Source organism: Lepidochelys kempii, chromosome 16, assembly GCF_965140265.1.
Source record: "Lepidochelys kempii isolate rLepKem1 chromosome 16, rLepKem1.hap2, whole genome shotgun sequence".
Taxonomy (NCBI): domain Eukaryota; kingdom Metazoa; phylum Chordata; order Testudines; family Cheloniidae; genus Lepidochelys; species Lepidochelys kempii.
This window is the reverse complement of record NC_133271.1, coordinates 4779214-4795222: the sequence shown is the minus strand read 5'-3', so window position 1 is coordinate 4795222 and position 16009 is coordinate 4779214.

The following is a 16009-nucleotide window of genomic DNA, read 5'->3' as shown; positions in this document are numbered from 1 at the left end:
AACCTCTTTTTTCCTTTTGGGTATTATTTATTGTTCCTTGTCTCTGTGTTTAACTACCTGATGACGGGTTTTGAAGCATTGTACACACCCAACAATCTGTGTTGAGATTAGATTCCAAGACATGGACCATTTCTCTCTGTTTGTTGGAAACAAATAGATAGCTGATGCATGGCATAGCTATGGTGAAGCTGAGCAGGAATCGTCAGTCTTTCTTCATGTTATGCAGAGAAACACAGACACAGATTATGGAGATACAGATACAGCCAAGCCAAGCAAGAGATTATAAAAGAACCTTTGAGGATTTTTAAAGGAAGGGTCGAGTGATCCTTCACTGGACAATTTTGAAGACTGTGCAATTTCCCAAATTGTACAAGATATTTAAGACATTTAAAAATAATTTTTAAGCAAAACCACCTGCCTGTGATTTATCTCTGTGCTTTAATATTTTGCTTCCTTTGAAATGCTGATAACACCAAAACCAAAAGAACTGCAGGCCTTCACCACTCTGGCCTGTTTCCTACCAGTCGCACACTGGAACATCCAAAAATGATTCAGAAACTCGGCATCACTGTTAAAAAAGCAAACACAACCCAACATAATACCAAAGCATCATACCCATTCCTGCACACAGGGTTGTGAAGCACCCATTCTGGTTCTTATTTACAAAACTCAACACCTCACCTTCATTGTACAGACTTGTGCCCCATAGGGTTCCTGCTTTATAAAATCAAAGTATGGTTGTATTTACACGTAACGGTCTATAAAAATATTTAAAAACTTTAAAACATCCAACTAGTTAAAGGCTGAGTGAAGCACAGCTTCGAGTGCTGCCGGCCCCAGATGATCAGAAATTAGGAGTCAGGCACCAGAAAATCATGAGATTGGTTAAAAATCATTGGATTTTTCAAAAGTAATAAATTTCGTGTTCTTTTTATTTGTCTGTTATTTACTGAGCCATTAAGCTACTCAGGTTGTCTTTCCCAGCTCTTCTCTGCAACCATGAGGGCTAGAAACGTGTTCTTTTTTAAAACGAAAAGCTGAGATTCTGTCATAATCACCATCTTCCAGGAAATGGGCTTTAAGAAAACTCCAAACATCCCAAGACTTACAATAAAACAGGAAGAGTTGGCAATACTGCGCATCTCCTTTCCATCACTCTGGTTTCATTGCTGCCCTGTCCCTTCATGTGCATGCTGTCTATTTAGATCAAAGTCCTCAGGGCAGGCATCTTGGCAGAGATGCTGTGCTGTGCCTCCAGGAGGTTCAGTACAGAAAGGCGCAGCCCGGGGAAGGCACAAGTGGCTTTAAACCACTCTTGACTCATCTCCTATTCTGGGCTGCTCCATGGTCCAAGGCAACCCTCAGCATAGCATAGCACAGTCAGGAGCTGCTCTATTTTACCACGTCCACCCCCACCACTCCCTTGCCTTCTTTGGGCTAGTCCCCAGCTCTGTCTCCTCCTGCTCCCAGCCCCAGGGGTGCTGGGACAACATATATAGTGGGGGTACTCAGAGCCATTGAACCAAACTGTAAATCCTGTGTGGGATGGAAACCACTTCAAGCCAGGGGGTGCAGCAGCACCCCTAGTTCCAGCACCTATGCCCAGCCCCATGCCCTCCCAAATTGAGGGCCCTGCACAGCTGTCCTACATAAGGCTTGTGCCAGGGAATTCTCACCTGGCAAAGGGGCATTTAAAGCCCCTGTACGCTGCCGTGGCACATAGCAGAACACCTCCCACTATTCCTGCCAATCTGTAAAGTGCATGGCACACAGATAATACAAATGATAGTGGTGTGCTGGACCGCTGAGGATTTTTCTGCTGTTTTCTAGTTCAAACCACAAATTACTGGGCTCAATAGTGGCACTTATATAGCAGGGAACGTGAGTTCTCTCCGCTGTAGGAAGCACTTGGTGAAATTCTAAGGCCTGTGATCTGCAGGAGATCAGATTAGATATGTGGTTCTCCATCACTGGATCTCCCCCCACTCCCCCATATTGGATAAATTAGGGAGGTCAACTTGTGAGCCGGGAACCTAAACCCTTATTTCCTATAGACCCATGGTACCTTTTTACATGATTTCTATTTACACGGTGTTTTTTCAAGAGCATAACCACCATGTAAATCAAGGCCCGACTCTACTCAATTTAGGAAGGAACAATCAGTTGCACACATACAAAATGGGAAATGACCATCGAGGAAGGAGTACTGCAGAAAGGGATCTGGGGCCATAGTGGACCACAAGCTAAATATGAGTCAATGGTGTAACATTGTTGCAAAAAAGCAAACATCATTCTGGGATGCATTAGCAGGAGTGTTGTAAGCAAGACACGAGAAGTAATTCTTCCTCTCTCCTCCACGCTGATTAGGCCTCAGCTGGAATAGCATGTCCAGTTCTGGGTGCCACATTGCAGGAAAGATGTGAGCGAATTGGAGGAAGTCCAGAGAAGAGCAACCAAAATTATTAAAGGTCTAGAAAATACAACCTATGAGGGAAGATTGAAAAAATTGGGTTTATTTAGTCTGAAAAAGAAAAGACTGAGAGGGGACATGACCGTTTCCAAGTACATAAAAGGTTGTTGGAAGGAGGAGGGAAAAGAATTGTTCTTCTTATCCTCTGAGGCTAGGACAAGAAGCAATGGGCTTAAATTGCAGCAAGGGAGGTTTAAGCTGGACATTAGGAAAAACTTCCTAACTGTCAGGGTGGTTAAGCGCTGGAATAAATTGCCTAAGGGGGTTGTGGAATCTCCATCACTAGATATTTTTAAGAGCAGGTTAGATAAATCAGAGTGTCTGTTGCGGGCACAGTTTGACCGTGTGCTTGATTGATTGTTTGAAAAGTGTGAATTGGGAGTGCTTTGTTCCAGGTGAGCCTCGAGTGGCACTCACTGTTATAAAAAGCCAGTCAGCTGCGAACCAGCTGAGTGGCAAACAGCAGAGAGTGAAACAGAGGGAGTTCGCCCGGGAAGAGCCCACCAAGGCTTACATCTTGCCGGCTTCTTTGAGTAGTTACTACAACTCCTGAGTGAGCTCGTAGAAGGAAGGTAATATGGATGGGGGGTGTTCAGCTGTTGTGACCTGCACTGGATGTGCCATGTTTGTCTTTCTTCCACAGGACAGAAGTGACTTTGTCTGTACAAAGTGCAAGCTGGTCTCCATATTGGAAGAGAAGGTTCAAGGTCTGGAGCAACAGGTATCGACCCTGTGTTGCATAAGAGAAACTGAAGATTTCCTGGACAGACGTCAGGATATGCTTCTACGGACACAACATTCTGAAGATTCAGAGAAGGCTGCGCAGCGGGGACAGGAGGACGGTGAAGAAATTTGGCAGCATGTGACCTCCAGAAGTAGAAAGGGGAGCGTCCATGTACCAGCAACGCAGATACAGGTAAGCAACCGTTTTCATGTTCTCTCCACAGGTACTAATGCGGAGAGTGGACTAGATGATATGTCTGAGGGAAGGGAGCAGAAGGAGACTCCGCCGATTGGAAGGCATGAGATGCACTGTCCGAGGGATGAAGAAAAGGAGGACTTGTGGCACCTTAGAGACTAACAAATTTATTTGAGCATAAGCTTTCGTGAGCTACAGCTCACTTCATCGGATGCATTCAGTGGAAAATACAGTGGGGAGATTTATATACATAGAGATCATGAAACAATGGGTCTTACCATACACAGTGTAACCAGAGTGATCAGGTAAGGTGAGCTATTACCAGCAGGAGAGCGGGGGGGCAGGGGGGGACCCTTTTGTAGTGATAATCAAGGTGAGCCATTTCCAGCAGTTGACAAGAACGTCTGAGGAACAGTGGGGAGTGAAGGGGGGGAATAAACATGGAGAAATAGTTTTACTTTGTGTAATGACCCATCCACTCCCAGGGTATGTCTACACTATGAAATTAGGTCGAATTTATAGAAGTCGGTTTTTTAGAAATCGGTTTTATATATTCGAGTGTGTGTGTCCCCACAGAAAATGCTCTAAGTGCATTAAGTGCATTAACTCGGCGGAGCGCTTCCACAGTACCGAGGCAAGCGTCGACTTCCGGAGCGTTGCACTGTGGGTAGCTATCCCACAGTTCCCGCAGTCTCCGCTGCCCATTGGAATTCTGGGTTGATATCCCAATGCCTGATGGGGCTAAAACATTGTCGCGGGTGGTTCTGGGTACATATCGTCAGGCCCCCGTTCCCTCCCTCCCCCCGTGAAAGCAAGGGCAGACAATCATTTCGCGCCTTTTTTCCTGAGTTACCTGTGCAGACGCCATACCACGGCAAGCATGGAGCCCGCTCAGGTAACCGTCACCCTATGTCTCCTGGGTGCTGGCAGACGCGGTACGGCATTGCTACACAGTAGCAGCAACCCCTTGCCTTGTGGCAGCAGATGGTACAGTACGACTGGTAGCCGTCATCGTCATGTCTGAGGTGCTCCTGGTCGCCTCTGTGAGGTCGATCAGGAGCGCCTGGGCAGACATGGGCGCAGGGACTAAATTTGGAGTGACTTGAGCAGGTCATTCTCTTTAGTCCTGCAGTCAGTCCTATTGAACCGTCTTATGGTGAGCGGGCAGGCGATACGGACTGCTAGCAGTCGTACTGTACCATCTTCTGCCGAGCAGCCATGAGATGTGGATGGCATGCAGTCCTTCTGCACCGTCTGCTGCCAGCCAAAGATGTAAAAGATAGATGGAGTGGATCAAAACAAGAAATAGACCAGATTTGCTTCCCCCCCTCCCCTGTCTAGGGGACTCATTCTTCTAGATCACACTGCAGTCACTTACAGAGAAGGTGCAGCGAGGTAAATCTAGCCATGTATCAATCAGAGGCCAGGCTAACCTTCTTGTTCCAATAACGACAATAACTTAGGTGCACCATTTCTTATTGGAACCCTCCGTGAAGTCCTGCCTGAAATACTCCTTGATGTACAGGCACACCCTTTGTTGATTTTAGCTCCCTGAAGCCAACCCTGTAAGCCGTGTCGTCAGTCGCCCCTCCCTCCGTCAGAGCAACGGCAGATAATCGTTCCGCGCCTTTTTTCTGTGCGGACGCCATACCAAGGCAAGCATGGAGGCCGCTGAGCTCATTTTGGCAATTAGGAGCACATCAACCACCACACGCATTATCCAGCAGTATATGCAGCACCAGAACATGGCAACGCGATACCAGGCGAGGAGGCGACGTCAGCGCGGTCCCGTGAGTGATCAGGACATGGACACAGATTTCTCTGAAAGCATGGGCCCTGACAATGCATGCATCATGGTGCTAATGGGGCAGGTTCATGCTGTGGAACGCCGATTCTGGGCTCGGGAAACAAGCACAGACTGGTGGGACCGCATAGTGTTGCAGGTCTGGGACGATTCCCAGTGGCTGCGAAACTTTCGCATGCGTAAGGGCACTTTCATGGAACTTTGTGACTTGCTTTCCCCTGCCCTGAAGCGCATGAATACCAGGATGAGAGCAGCCCTCACAGTTGAGAAGCGAGTGGCGACAGCCCTGTGGAAGCTTGCAACGCCAGACAGCTACCGGTCAGTTGGGAATCAATTTGGAGTGGGCAAATCTACTGTGGGGGCTGCTGTTATGCAAGTAGCTCACGCAATCAAAGATCTGCTGATATCAAGGGTAGTGACCCTGGGAAATGTGCAGGTCATAGTGGATGGCTTTGCTGCAATGGGATTCCCTAACTGTGGTGGGGCTATAGACGGAACCCATATCCCTATCTTGGCACCGGAGCACCAAGCCGCCGAGTACATAAACCGCAAGGGGTACTTTTCGATAGTGCTGCAAGCTCTGGTGGATCACAAGGGACGTTTCACCAACATCAACGTGGGATGGCCGGGAAAGGTGCATGATGCTCGCATCTTCAGGAACTCTGGTCTGTTTCAAAAGCTGCAGGAAGGGACTTTATTCCCAGACCAGAAAATAACTGTTGGGGATGTTGAAATGCCTATATGTATCCTAGGGGACCCAGCCTACCCCTTAATGCCATGGCTCATGAAGCCGTACACAGGCAGCCTGGACAGTAGTCAGGAGCTGTTCAACTACAGGCTGAGCAAGTGCAGAATGGTGGTAGAATGTGCATTTGGACGTTTAAAGGCGCGCTGGCGCAGTTTACTGACTCGCTTAGACCTCAGCGAAACCAATATTCCCACTGTTATTACTGCTTGCTGTGTGCTCCACAATATCTGTGAGAGTAAGGGGGAGACGTTTATGGTGGGGTGGGAGGCTGAGGCAAATCGCCTAGCTGCTGGTTACACGCAGCCAGACACCAGGGCGGTTAGAAGAGCACAGGAGGGCGCGGTACGCATCAGAGAAGCTTTGAAAACCAGTTTCATGACTGGCCAGGCTACAGTGTGAAAGTTCTGTTTGTTTCTCCTTGATGAAACCCCCCGCCCCTTGGTTCACTCTACTTCCCTGTAAGCTAACCACCCTCCCCTCCTCTCTTTAATCACCGCTTGCAGAGGCAATAAAGTCATTGCTGCTTCACAGTCATGCATTCGTTATTCATTCATCACACAAATAGGGAGATGACTACCAAGGTATCCCAGGAGGGGTGGTGGAGGAGGGAAGGAAAATGCCACACAGCACTTTAAGCACAGCACTTTAAAAGTTTACAACTTTAAAATTTATTGAATGACAGCCTTCTTTTTTTTGGGCAATCCTCTGTAGTGGAGTGGCTGGTTGGCCGGAGGCCCCCCCACCGCGTTCTTGGGCATCTGGGTGTGGAGGCTATGGAACTTGGGGAGGAGGGCGGTTGGTTACAGAGGGGCAGCAGTGGCAGTCTGTGCTCCAGCTGCCTTTGCTGCAGCTCAACCATACACTGGAGCATTCTGGTTTGGTCCTGCAGCAGCCTCAGCATTGAATCCTGCCTCCTCTCATCACGCTGCCGCCACATTTGAGCTTCAGCCCTGTCTTCAGCCCGCCACTTACTCTCTTCAGCCCGCCACTTACTCTCTTCAGCCCTCCACCTCTCCTCCCGGTCATTTTGTGCTTTCCTGCACTCTGACATTATTTGCCTCCACGCATTCGTCTGTGCTCTGTCAGTGTGGGAGGACAGCATGAGCTCGGAGAACATTTCATCGCGAGTGCGTTTTTTTTTCTTTCTAAGCTTCACTAGCCTCTGGGAAGGAGAAGATCCTGTGATCATTGAAACACATGCAGCTGGTGGAGAAAAAAAAAGGGACAGCGGTATTTAAAAAGACACATTTTATAAAACAGTCGCTACACTCTTTCAGGGTAAACCTTGCTGTTAACATTACATACATAGCACATGTGCTTTCGTTACAAGGTCGCATTTTGCCTCCTCCCACCGCGTGACTACCCCCTCAACCTTCCCCCCTCCCTGTGGCTAACAGCGGGGAACATTTCTGTTCAGCCACAGGCAAACAGCCCAGCAGGAACGGGCACCTCTGAGTGTCCCTGAAGAAAAGCACTCTATTTCAACCAGGTGACCATGAATTATATCTCACTTTCCTGAGGATAACACAGAGAGATAAAGAACGGATTTTGGTTGAATGCCAGCAAACATACACTGCAATGCTTTGTTCTACAGTGATTCCCGAGTACGTGTTACTGGCCTGGAGTGGTAAAGTGTCCTACCATGAAGGACGAAATAAGGCTGCCCTCCCCAGAAACCTTTTGCAAAGGCTTTAGGACTACATCTAGGAGAACCGCAAATGCCAGGGCAAAGTAATCCTTTCACATGCTTGCTTTTAAACCATGTATAGCATTTTAAAAGGTACACTCACCAGAGGTCCCTTCTCCGCCTGCTGGGTCCAGGAGGCAGCCTTGGGTGGGTTCGGGGGGTACTGGCTCCAGGTCTAGGGTGAGAAACAGTTCCTGGCTGTCGGGATAACCGGTTTCTCCGCTTGCTTGCTGTGAGCTATCTACAACCTCCTCCTCCTCCTCATCTTCTTCGTCCCCAAAACCTGCTTCCGTATTGCCTCCATCTCCATTGAAGGAGTCAAAGAACACGGCTGGGGTAGTGGTGGCTGAACCCCCTAAAATGGCATGCAGCTCATCATAGAAGCGGCATGTTTGGGGCTCTGACCCAGAGCGGCTGTTCGCCTCTCTGGTTTTCTGGTAGGCTTGCCTCAGCTCCTTCAGTTTCACGCGGCACTGCTTCGGGTCCCTGTTATGGCCTCTGTCCTTCATGCCCTGGGAGATTTTCACAAAGGTTTTGGCATTTCGAAAACTGGAACGGAGTTCTGATAGCACGGATTCCTCTCCCCAAACAGTGATCAGATCCCGTACCTCCCGTTCGGTCCATGCTGGAGCTCTTTTGCGATTCTGGGACTCCATCATGGTCACCTGTGCTGATGAGCTCTGCATGGTCACCTGCAGCTTGCCACGCTGGCCAAACAGGAAATGAGATTCAAAAGTTTGCAGTTCTTTTCCTGTCTACCTGGCCAGTGCATCTGAGTTGAGAGTGCTGTCCAGAGCGGTCAGAATGGAGCACTCTGGGATAGCTCCCGGAGGCCAATACCATCGAATTGTGTCCACAGTACCCCAAATTCAAGCCGGGAATGTCGATTTAAGCGCTAATCCACTTGTCAGGGGTGGAGTAAGGAAATCGATTTTAAGAGCCCTTTAAGTCGAAATAAAGGGCTTCACTGTGTGGACGGGTGCAGGTTTAAATCGATTTAACGTTGCTAAATTCGACCTAAAGTCCTAGTGTAGACCAGGGCTAAGTCTCTATTCAAGCCTAAGTTAATTGTATCCAGTTTGCAAATTAATTCCAATTCAGCAGTCTCTTGTTGGAGTCTGTTTATCAAGCATTCTTACAACTACAATACCCACCTGCTGAAGTGAAGAAACAGATTGACAGAGCCAGAAGAGTACCCAGAAGTCACCTACTACAGGACAGGCCCAACAAAGAAAATAACAGAATGCCACTAGCCATCACCTTCAGCCCCCAACTAAAACCTCTCCAACGCATCATCAAGGATCTACAACCTATTCTATCTCCCAAGAGGAGGAGGAGGGTGGTGGTGGTCGGGGACTCTCTCCTCAGGGGGACTGAGTCATCTATCTGCCGCCCCGACCAGGAAAACCGAGACGTCTGCTGCTTGCCAGGAGCTAGGATTCACGATGTGACGGAGAGACTGCCGAGACTCATCAAGCCCTTGGATCGCTACCCCTTCCTGCTTCTCCACGTGGCCACCAATGATACTGCCAAGAATGACCTTGAGCGGATCACTGCAGACTACGTGGCTCTGGGAAGAAGGATAAAGGAGTTTGACGCACAAGTGGTCTTCTCATCCATCCTCCCCATGGAAGGAAAAGGCCTGGGTAGAGACCGTATAATCATGGAAGTCAATGAATGGCTATGCAGGTGGTGTCAGAGTGAAGGCTTTGGATTCTTTGACCATGGGATGGTGTTCCAAGAAGGAGGAGTGCTAGGCAGAGACGGGCTCCACCGAACGAAGAGAGGGAAGAGCATCTTCGCAAGCAGGCTGGCTAACCTAGTGAGGAGGGCTTTAAACTAGGTTCACCAGGGGAAGGAGACCAAAGCCCTGAGGTAAGTGGGGAAGTGGGATACCGGGAGGAAGCACGAGCAGGAGAGCGCTAGAGGCAAGGGCTCCTGCCTCATACTGAGAAAGAGGGACAATCACCAAGTTATCTCAAGTGCCTATACACAAATGCAAAAAGCCTGGGAAACAAGCAGGGAGAACTGGAAATCCTGGCAAAGTCAAGGAATTATGATGTGATTGGAATAACAGAGACTTGGTGGGATAACTCACATGACTGGAGTACTGTCATGGATGGATATAAGCTGTTCAGGAAGGACAGGCAGGGCAGAAAAGGTGGGGGAGTTGCACTGTATGTAAGGGAGCAGTATGACTGCTCAGAGCTCAAGTATGAAACTGCAGAAAAACCTGAGTGTCTCTGGATTAAGTTTAGAAGTGTGAGCAACAAGGGTGATGTTGTGGTGGGAGTCTGCTATAGACCACCGGACCAGGGGGATGAGGTGGACGAGGCTTTCTACCAGCAAATACTGGAAGTTACTAGATCACAGGCCCTGGTTCTCATGGGAGACTTCAATCACCCTGATATCTTCTGGGAGAGCAATACAGCGGTGCACAGACAATCCAGGAAATTTTTGGAAAGTGTAGGGGACAATTTCCTGGTGCAAGTGCTGAAGCAACTAAGGGCAGAGCAATAGTAAATAGTAAATATTGCAGGCAACCGCTTGGCTTAACAGTGAAATCCTTGCGGATCTTAAACACAAAAAAGAAGCTTACAAGAAGTTGTTTTGTTTTTTTTTAAGCAGAAAAAAAATTATTTGCGTAACACACTTACACAAATCACCAAAGAAGATAAAACAAAACTATGCAACAAAACAAAAACAAACGCAATGTATAACACAGCAGGCTTCAGGGGAGAGAAGTGTTCAAGCTTGCCTGGGCCCAGAGCGGGGGGGCTTCCTCAACACTCATGCTCTTCCACCCTCCTGAGTTACCTAGTGCCACGCCCAGTGTCACCAACTATTCCTCTCCTGAGAGTGACCAACAAGATGGGCAGGGCTGTGGGATGGGCAGTAGGGGGGTGGTGTGCACCCCCCTGTGAGAGGACCCCTCCTAGGTGATGGTGATGATGGTATCCACAGCAGCAGTGGCTGGGGCTGGGGTCTCTCACTCTTCCCCTCAATCAAAGGGTCAGACGGAGGGAACCGGATGGGGTCACTGAGCAGAGAACCTCGGACAGCGCCCACCGCTCCTCGAAGGCGTCAAGGGAGTGGGTGGACGCCGACCAGAGGAACTCTGCCCGGATAAGTGAGTGTACTGAGGATCGGAAAATGGCCCTACAGTTGCAGGAAGCTTCATCGGCCAACCTCCTCTCTCTGGTTTTATAGATGGCTGTTTTAGCTAGGGCTAGGAGGAGGTTAACCAGGAGATCCCGTGACTTTGTGGGGCCATGGATGGGCAGTGTGTAAATGAAAAGGTGAGGGGGGAAATGCAGCCAAAAGCATAATAAAATATTCATGAGGAGCCGGAAAAGGGGCTGCAGACTGGCACACTCTAAATATACGTGTGCCAGGGTTTCCCTCACATTCCAAAAAGAGCAAGTATCTGGGATGGGGGTGAACTGCGAAAAAACACGTCCGTGCTCACAGCTCCTTGAAGGAGCCACTAAAGCTTACAAGAAGTGGAAGATTGGACAAATGACCAGGGAAGAGTATAAAAATATTGCTCAGGTGTGCAGGAGTGAAAGCCGGAAGGCCAAATCACACTTGGAGTTGCAGCTAGCAAGAGATGTTAAGAGTAACAAGAAGGGTTTTTTCAGGTATGTTAGCAACAAGAAGAAAGTCAAGGAAAGTGTGGGCCCCTTACTGAATGAGGGAGGCAACCTAGTGGCAGAGGATGTGGAAAAAGCTAATGTACTCAATGCTTTTTTTGCCTCTGTCTTCACGAACAAGGTCAGCTACCAGACCCACTGGGCAGCACAGCATGGGGAGGAGGTGACCAGTCCTCTGTGGAGAAAGAAGTGGTTCGGTACTATTTAGAAAAGCTGGACGAGCACAAATCCATGGGGCCAGATGCACTGCATCTGAGAGTGCTAAAAGAAGTTGGCGGCTGTGATTGCAGAGCCATTGGCCATTATCTTCGAAAACTCATGGCGATCGGGGGAGGTCCCGGACGACTGGAAAAAGGCTAACGTAGGGCCACAGTTCTGCAAAAAAGGACCTAGGGGTTAAAGTGGATGAGAAGCTGGATATGAGTCAACAGTGTGCCCTTGTTGCCAAGAAGGCCAATGGCATTTTGGGATGTATAAGTAGGGGCATTGCCAGCAGATGGAGGGACATGATCGTTCCCCTCTATTCGACATTGGTGAGGCCTCATCTGGAGTACTGTGTCCAGTTTTGGGCCCCACACTACAAGAAGGATGTGAAAAAACTGGAAAATGTGCAGCAGAGGGCAACAAAAATGATTAGGGGACTGGAACACATGACTTCTGAGGAGAGGCTGAGGGAACTGGGATTGTTTAGTCTGCAGAAGAGAAGAATGAGGGGGGATTTGATAGCTGCTTTCAACTACCTGAAAGGGGGTTCCAAAGAGGATGGATTTAGACTGTTCTCAGTGGTAGCAGATGACAGAACAAGGAGTAATCGTCTCAAGTTGCAGTGGGGGAGATTTTGGTTGGATATTAGGAAAAACTTTTTCATTAGGAGCGTGGTGAAACACTGGAATGCGTTACCTGGGGAGTTTGTGGAATCTCCTTCCTTAGAAGTTTTTAAGGTCAGGCTTGACAAAGTCCTGGCTAGGATGATTTAGTTGGGGATTGGTCCTGCTTTGAGCAGGGGGTTGGACTAGATGACCTCCTGTGGTCCCTTCCAACCCTGATATTCTATGATTCTATGAAATCCCTGTTAGGGATGGTCTAGATAATACTTAGTCCTGCCATGAGTGCAGGGGACTGGACTAGATGACCTCTTGATGTCCCTTCCAGTCCTATGAATCTATGATTCTGTGATCAGCGCTGGCATGAGCCCAACCTCTGGTGAAAGAGGTTATGATACTTAGAAAAAGTGAAATTGCCAGCCTTTACCTTACTTACCCCAAAAAATATTCCCATGATATATATTTCTAATTATCTGCCCACATTCTGATCTCTCTGATATTCAATTTGCTTCCATTCTGTGAAGGGTGTTTTTTTTTTTCCTATGTTCTTCATGACTGAGATAGACTTAATTAGTTATCATTCTGGTTGAAATCGTGTACTGTATTCCCAACCAGATTGCTTGATCCGGATCCAGATATCATTAACAAAGTACAAGAGCAGCCAGAGCATAGAAATAATCCCCCACAATCAGAATGAAGGCTTCATAATTAAACCATAGTTATTATTTATTATATTGATATTACAGTTTGCAGTCAAGATTGGGACCCCATTAGGTTAGACATTGTACAAAGTTATATGGAGACATGGTCCCTGCCCTGAGAAGTCTGCTATCTAAAAAGATGAGCTAAACCTGAAGGCATGGAGTGAGGGCAGAAGGATATTATCAAACACACACAACTTTTACATGTATATGCCTTTCATATCTTTATAGGGAAAATTGCAGCAGTCTTCATCTTACCCTCTACTTAGCCAGCATAAATCATGCCACAGATTCATACATTTCAAACCAGAAGGGATCATTATGATCATTTAATTGGCCATAGAATGTCACTCAGTAATTGGCGACTCTTCTATTGGGCAAGGAGAGATACGGACAGTCTGGGAGGGTCTTGTGGTTTTTGCGACTTTTAATGGGACCAGCTGGGCATATCATAATATCAGTTAACATGCCAGCCTGCCCAGAGCAAGCTATATCATGAATCCCATCATGCCACCAGTAAGCAGAACTCGCACTGCCTAATGTGCCAGCAGATGGATCCAAGCTATCACACGCAAGTGTTTCCATCTCTGCCATTTGTAAGCAATGCATGGTGCAGATGATTTGAAGGCACTCTGTCTGAACTCAATGCAATGTTCCCAACTATGTCCCAGCTCCTGTTTTGCTTAATGCTTTACTGAGAATCCATTATATTTCCAGCTTAACAGCTCCACACAGCAGGGGCTGGTTGATGACCCTGACATGACATTCACATCCCTGTACACATCCTACACTAAGACATTTGATCTGCCTATTTGTGGGGGGACCCCTTTGTGTGCACTGCTGCAAAAGCCAAGAAATAGTTTCTGAAACGATCTTCTCTTTAATGCTCTTTGCATACATGCCCATTACACATAATGGAACTCTGAATTGCCGCTGATTTGCTTTGAAAGAGGAGAAAACTGGATGAGACTTTCTTTGGACCACGAACAGAAGTTTCCAGATCACAGGCCCTGGTTCTCATGGGGGACTTCAATCATCCTGACATCTGCTGGGAGAGCAATACAGCAATGCACAGACAATCCAGGCAGTTTTTTGGAGAGTGTTGGAGTCAGCTTCCTGGTACAAATGGTGGAGCCATGCTCCTCTTGACCTGCTGCTCACAAACAGGGAACAATTGGTAGGGGAAGTAGCAGTGGGTGGCAACCTGGGCAACAGTGACCATGAGACGGTCGAATTCAGGATCCTGACAAAAGGAGATGTAAGCAGTGTCAGGATGAGCTCCACCCTGACATCTGGTGGTGAGGTGTGGCAAGTTGTGGAAAAGAACTTCAGGGGGCTGATCTCATTTGCATAGGCACACCCACCACGCCTAGAATGAGGCCATAGCTGCCCAAATGGTCACTTTGGCTGCTGTGGGATCCCCAGTGTCTCTGTTATTGGGGCAGGAAGAATAAATTGTTATTACCCTGATTATGGGAACTGTGCTTGGAACTGTACTTGGCCTTTTGTTATGATGGAGGGACTCACCATCAACTAACTAGCACTCGCTAGGCAAGGGTCATGGGTTCCAAAACTGTGTGAATAGAGAGAGGCTGGGGACAAGTATTAATACTTGGTGGCATGGGCCCCTGGGTGAGGGCCTTACATGCTAACTGCACTTCCTCCTTTCTCCACTGAGGAATATCAGAGCTAATGTTGATTCCGTTAGGAGTCTAGTGACAGGCTGCTGAGCTCACTTTGGGCTAATAGTGCCCCAGCAGTGAGGCTCCCCTACTACAAGCTGAATTCACCTAAGAGCTGAAATCACTGAGCGCTGTGTTAAGTAGCGGGGGAGCCTGAGGCTATATTGTGGAGCAGTTTGTGGGAGGGCTGGAGCGCCTTGTGGACAGGCCCGTGGAGCGGTTCATAGGACGGCGGGAGCTGCTGGTGGGATGCGGAGCAGTTCGTGGACCAGCTGGTGGAGCAGTTCGTGGGACGGCGGGAGCTGTTTGTGGGCTGCGGAGCGGAGCGGAGCGGAGCGAAGCAGTTCGTGGGGCGGCTGGCGGAGCGAAGGCCTGTGGGGCGGTCAGCTTCAGATCATGTAAGGTGCCCCTTACCTCTCTCCTCCCCCCCCAATCTCCACCCCGGTTGGGAGGTAAAGCTCTGCAGATAAACTTTCGAACTCTGGGGCTGCCCTGACCAGGGACAGAGACTTTTGGGTCGTTGGACTTTTGGGACTTTGGGTGATTTGGGGATGCTGGACTCAAGAACCAAAGGGAAAGGACATGCCTCAATTTGCTTGGGGTGGGTTTTTTGCTCATGCGTTGTGTTACGAATCCTGTTGGTGGTGTTTCTCCAATATAATGCCTCATTGTTTCTCTCTGTTATTAAAAGGCTTTTTGCTACACTCAGACTATGTGCTTGGGAGAGGGGAAGTATTGCCTCTTGGAGGCACCCAGCGGGGGTGGTATATATTTGTCCCAAGTCACTGGGTGGGGGCTCGAGCCGGTTTGCATTGTGTTATTGGAATGAATCCCCTAGATATTGAACCCGGCCCTTGTTGCTGCCAACTCTGACAGGCAGAAGGGTTACAGAAGAAAGGAAAGCAGCAGAATACGGATCCTGGACTTCAGAAAAGCAGACTTTGACTCCCTCAGGGAACTGATGGCCAGGCTCCCCTGGGAGGCTAATATGAGGGGGCAAGGAGTCCAGGAGAGCTGGCTGTATTTTAAAGAATCCTTATTGAGGTTACAGGAACAAACCATCCTGATGTGCAGAAAGAATAGCAAATATGGCAGGCGATCAGCTCGGCTTAACAGAGAAATTTTCGGTGAGCTTAAACACAAAAAGGAGACTTACAAGAAGTGGAAACTTGGACAGATGACTAGGGAGGAGTATAAAAATATTGCTTGAGCATGCAGGGGTGTAATCAGGAAGGCCAAAGCACACTTGGAGTTGCAGCTAGCAAGAGATGTGAAGGGTAACAAGACGGGTTTCTTCAGGTATGTTAGTAACAAGAAGGTGCTCAGAGAAAGTGTGGGCCCCTTACTGAATGAGGGAGGCAACCTAGTGACAGAGGATGTGGAAAAAGCTAAAGTACTCAGTGCTTTTTTTGCCTCGGTCTTCACAGACAAGGTCAGCTCCCAGACTGTTGCACTGGGCAGCACAGTATGGGGAGGAGGTGAGCAGCCCTCAGTGGTGAAAGAACAGGTTAAGGAGTATTT